Below are 6,076 nucleotides of genomic sequence, written 5' to 3' on the forward strand. Positions count from 1 at the left end.
CAAGTTATTTTCTTTTTTTTTTTTTTTTTTTTTGGGTTGGCGCATCGGCTTCTGTGGCCATAATGCACCTCCCAAGGTTTTTGCAGTACTTTGATCCAAGCCCGAGGCGGGATTCGAACCCACGACCTTTGGGTTGCCAGGCAGCCACTTTACCCGCCCGGCTAGCCCGGTCGGCAGCAAGTTACTGCTATGGGTAAAGGGATGGATGAGTGCCATAAGATAGAGGATGGTTGTAATGGGGGAACTGCTAGCCTTGGATTAATATTATTAGTAGAGTACCTTGGGGTCAGTGCTGGACCTCTTACTATTTTCAATGTTTATTAATGATATAAAAAAAATTAAGTTTAATGTCTGTTTGCGATGATAGAAAAAAGTTGGCAAGGTGACAGGAATCAAAGCATACTACTGAAGTAAGACCTAGAAAAATTACACAGATGGGTTGAGAAGTGGCATTTGAGGTTTACCATTGGTAAATACCAGGTACTGCTATAGGGCACTACCATATTGCTCATATACAATACAGTAATTCAAAAATAACTTACCAATTAGCTTGTATACTACAGTCAAGGTGATGGCACTTCAGTGGTAATTGTACAGTCCAACATGAAATTCTCTAAACAGCCAAATAGCTCATCTGCACTGATACCAATCATATCCAGGAACTCTGCAAACAGGAACCAGGAGGTAATTATCCCATGTATAAGACAATGGTTAGGCTGCATCTTGGATACTGCATACAGGTCTGGAGGGCCCATTTTAAGAAAGATGTGGATCTCTTGGAAGAGGTGCAGAGCAGAGCAACTAGATTGTAAGTAAGTTGTAAGTGTATCCCTTTGCGAAGAGCACAAAGGGATACACTTACAACAAAAACTTCAATTCTGCAAATTGAAGTGATTGGAAACTACATTTGCGAAATCTAAATGAATTGTTTAAGGCTTTAAATGGATTGAGTAAACCTTGATGACGACAATGGTATTCTTAATATTTCTTGGAAAACGCACACAAGAGGGCAAAAAATTAAAGTGAAAAAAAAAAAGAAAAAGGTGGCTGTAGGATTTGCTTTTAGCCATAGAGCAGGATTGTTGGAACAAATTACCACCTGGTGTTGTGGAAGTGGGCAGTTCGGATAAATTTAAGGAAGAACAGATTATGAGGGTTGTTTCTTTCTTTCTTTTTATTTGCTAATGATGTGTAAGCTTGCTTCCTTATTTTCCACCACTATTATATTGCTCAACAAAATTAACAGAAAAAATGTTTTTCATGAATATTTTATTCTGAACAGTGTCACCGAAGACTAATATCTGATATGATAGGCATCCTGCCATGCAAGTTAGGAGTATCCAATTGAAATCGATCTACTCTCTTATAGAGCCGCGGTCGCCAACCTTTCGGACCACAAAATATCATTAAGGTTAATAAAATTAATAATATGATGGCCTTATAATGATAAAAAAAAAGTATAATTAATAAACGCAGATATATTCATTATGAAAAATGCAAAAAAAAAAAACATTTTAAATTTCATTTTATTAAAAAAGAATTAATATTAACAATTATCAAATATCGAGTGCATCTTGACATAAAAGTGCATAAAGGATTAATTATAGCAAAATAATCAGTGTGACATTTGTTGCTGCTTGTTTGAAATAAGCTGTTGGATTCTTGGCTCCAATGACGTTACTGCAACACGGAGGGCCGTTTGTATTTCTAGCCGACAGCGGTACTTGTTTTTAATTGCCGTAACTGATGAAAATGTCTTTTCACACATTAGCATTAGCATTAGTAGAGGCATTTGATGCAAGAAAGCAAGCAAATGCAGCATCAGCCAAAAAAAAAAAAATAAAATAAAATAAAATAAATAAATAAATAAAAAATAATCACTTCCACCTCACCCCTCTGTTCGTTCGAAATACCTGTCCAGCTGAGCCTTAAACTTATTTAGGCTATCAACTTCCAAGACAAGGGATGGAAGTCTATTCCACCAACGAACCACCCGCTGGCTAAAGGCAAATTTCCTCACGTCTATCCTACATCTGTCTTTTCTCAATTTGAATTTATGCCCTCTCAGGTGATTGTTCTGAGCAAGAGGAAGAATCCCATCAGCATTGAGCATGCTCAAACCATTCAAGGCTTTATACATCTCTTTCAGATCACCTCGCCTGTGCCTAGTCTCCAGACACTGTAATTTGCAAAATTAAGCCTTTCTTCGTAAGAGCACCCCTTTGTTCCATTCACTAATCTTGTTGCCTTTCTCTGTACTCGTTCCAGCATCTCTACATCCTTCTTGAAATGAGGCCTCCAGACCTGTATACAGTACTCTAGGTGTGGTCTAACCATTGCCTTATACAAGGGAATAATCACCTCCTTAACCCTGCTAGAAAAATTCCTATATATCATCGACAGTACACCATGAGCTACTCTTGCAGCCCGTTTGCACTGCTCAGAAAATTTCATATCTGCCTGCACAACCACCCCCAGGTCCCTTTCATTCTCTACCACTGTCAGTGTAGTACCACAGAGTTGATACGATGGTCTGGGGTTGTTGTTTCCCATATGTAGTACTTTACATTTGTCAATGTTAAACTTCATTTGCCACCACTCAGCCCATCTCCTCAACCTTTCCAGATCCTGTTGCAGCAGCATAGTGTCAGTAGTGACAACCCTGCCAACCTTCGTATCGTCTGCAAACTTAGACATTCAGCTTGATATACCATCATCAATATCATTAATAAATACAGAAAACAATAACGGACCCAATACTGAACCCCGAGGACTCCACTAATAACATTAGTCCACGATGAGCAGTGTCCATTGATTACCACTCTCTGTCTTCTCCCCCTCAACCACCCCTTTATCCATAGCAGCAATTTGCTCCAATGCCACACAGCTCCAATTTGTGCAGCAGTCTTCCATGTGCAACAGTATCAAAAGCCTTTCTAAGATCCAAGTATATAATATCAAAGTTATTCCCTGCATCCAGTTCTTTTGTGACTGCATCATAATATCCAATCAAATTGGACAGGCAAGACTTCCCCTTAACAAAAACCATACTGTGTCTGAGCTATAACTGAAGTCTTTTCAAGATGATCATGCAGTGCTCCTTTAACCAGTGGCTCCATTAATTTTCCAGGAACAGAAGTTAAACTAACAGGTCTATAATTACTTGTGTCGCCCTTTGATCCTCCTTTGTGAATTGGGGTCACATTTGGACATCTCCAGTCCATGGGTACTTCCACTGAGTCCAAGGAAGCTCTCATAATTATGGCTAACTGTTCGCTTACTTCCTTTGCTGCCTCCTTTAATATAACAGGATAGAACCCATCCACCCCAGGTGCCTTTCTTGTATTTATGTTCAACAATTTCTGCACCACTTTACTCTCAGTTATTACAAGATTCTGTAGCTTACTGCCTGAGGTGAATACACCTCTGGCATTCCCCTCGCTGAATAACTCCTCATGTGTGCATGTCGATGCAAAATATTCATTCTGTTTGTTAGCTACCTGAGCAGGATCATCAACAGTTGACCCATCGATATCAAGTGAAACAATCTGATTCATCCCCTTCCTTCTAGAGTTTACATAGAACTCTTTGCTGTTTTTCTTTGCATCCCTTGCCAAAGATTTCTCATAATCTGCCTTCGCCTGCCTAACCTCCTCTGTAACTTGGTTACAGATCAACTTGTATCTATCATAGGCTTCTGTGTCACGTGTTAATTTGTATGTATCCCATGCATTTTTCTTCTCTGCCATATGTCTCATTAGTTCATCTGCCATCCACTTAGGCCTAAACCTTGAACAATATTTCTTAGTTGGTATGTAAAGCCAACTTTACATACCAACTAAGAAATATTTCTTACATAAAACTAAGAAATAAGAAGGAGCTTCCAAGATAAGTTCGTTGAATGCTTCCCATTTTGAATTTGCTGTTGGTAGCATCATCAGTTGGTCGCTCTGTATTGAATTTAAATACTGTCTCAGTGCATTGTAGTCGCCTTTACGAAAGCAGTAACCCTTCCTTTACCCCTAATGGTAGTTACCTCTTTGAGTAAAGCCCACTTCAGCACACTGTGATCACTGGCACCTAGTGGTTCATTTACCTGCTGATCCTTAATGCATGAAGAATCACTACTGATAATCAAATCAAGATTATTACTCCCTCTAGTTGCCTCCCGAACATGCTGATGTAGAAAACAATCATACAATAAATCCACAAAAGCCTTGCTAGGGTGTGAGTGACCAGCCGCCAAATTCCATTCAATATCTGGGAAATTAAAATCCCCCATTGTAAGACTTTCTGATCTACTGGCCCACTCTATTTCCCCATACAGTTTCTTATTATACTCATCATAGTCATTAGGCCTATAGCACACTCCTACTCTCAATTTTGGTCTCCCAATGCTTATGTCACACCAAACTGACTCGACACTGCACTGTCCAGCAATGTCGACTGGCTTCACTTCCTTGGATTTTATGTATTTCGTAACTAATAGCATAACCCCTCCTCCCTTCCTACCCTGTCTATCCTTTCTGTAGACATTGTACTCCCCAAATTCCAGTTCTGCATTCCTTATATCTGTGTGACACGTCTCTGAAATTCCCACAATATCTGCCTTTGATATTTTGAGCAATACCTCAAATTCATCAAATTTATTTACTAAACTTCTAGCATCATTGGTGTACACGGAAGTATACATGCACCTGTTCTTTTTCTTAGCTACCCTAACACAACCTATGTGTTTATTTGTACCCCAGTGATTCCCAGCAGTCTCTGAAATATCCTGCATCTTATTTTCCAGGCTGTGGCTCATTCCAATAGAAGCAGTGCAAGAATCACTTTCACCTCTGCCAGTGGCTACTGTTAATCTATTAGTCCTTGTATCCCCCCCCCAATCTAGCAGTTTTCCGACCCACCTAACACTGCCTCGATAGCATCAGCAAACATTCTTGCACCCTTTCTATTTAAGTGTATCCCATTTCTGTAGAAGCAGTCTTTCCTGTTAACAAGTACAGACCAGGCTGAAAAAATTCTACCCCTTGAGCCTTGCACAATCCTTCCAGGGCCGAATTGATCGACAGGGCTCTCATCATATACTCATTCCTATCGTGTCTGGGCAGAAATGCAGACACTTTCAAATTCAACCCTAATTCACAGCTTTTTTTCAACAGTGACCTGTACTTGTTAAGTAATTCCGCCGGTCTCCTACTCTTAATATCATTAGTGCCAACGCGTACAACTATATCACTTTTTGTGCCCAAGTACATATATGTACTTGCGAATGGAATTAAAATTTTGATAGCCTTTTCACTCAGCACTTGGTACTCACTTTTTACGGAAAGCCAAAAATGAGATCTTGTTAGGGACGAGTGGAATTTACCTTTGAGACTTTGGAATTTACCTTTGATCGATTAGTCTTTATTTTTCTTTCATGTTCAAGTTACTATCCTCGATTTTCGCCGAAAATAGATCTATTAACCAGTATTTCCGTGTCTCGGGTCCTCTTCCTTTGGGTAATAATGACCAAAAGAGTCAGTGAGCGACTGTAAGTCAATCGAACAAGAGTTATTACCTTACATCCTCCTGTTTCATATAATCATCAAAATTTGGGAACATTTGCAGGTCTTCTTCAGCCAACCGCGTTTCCCACAGCAATAGCTTCCTTTGAAATGCATCCATTTTGCCTCGCAGTGTGAACACGTCCGTAAGCTGTCCTTGCAAGGACGTGTTCAGCTGGTTTAACAGAAAAAAATATATATATATCTTCCAGGTATGCAAGCTTCATACCTGCCAGGTATGAAGCTTGGCTAGCCAATCATTGTCGGACAAGAGAACATGGAACCTCAAATTATTTTGCTGCTGGAACAATAACTTGACTTCTTGGCGCAGGTCGAACAATCGGGTTAGTACTTTGCCCCTCGACAGCCATCTCACCTCAGCGTGAAGAAGAAGAAGAACATGAGTATGCTGAGAGCCCATTTCTTCACAAAGTGCCTCAAATATTGGAGAATTGAGCGCTTTGTGGCGAATTTACAATTTTAATTACATCAGAGAGCACTTCGTGCAGTTCTGGAGGTAATCT

Source organism: Mastigoproctus giganteus, chromosome 10 (assembly GCF_048544385.1).
Source record: "Mastigoproctus giganteus isolate SK-2022 chromosome 10, ASM4854438v1, whole genome shotgun sequence".
In the NCBI taxonomy this organism is placed as follows: domain Eukaryota; kingdom Metazoa; phylum Arthropoda; class Arachnida; order Uropygi; family Thelyphonidae; genus Mastigoproctus; species Mastigoproctus giganteus.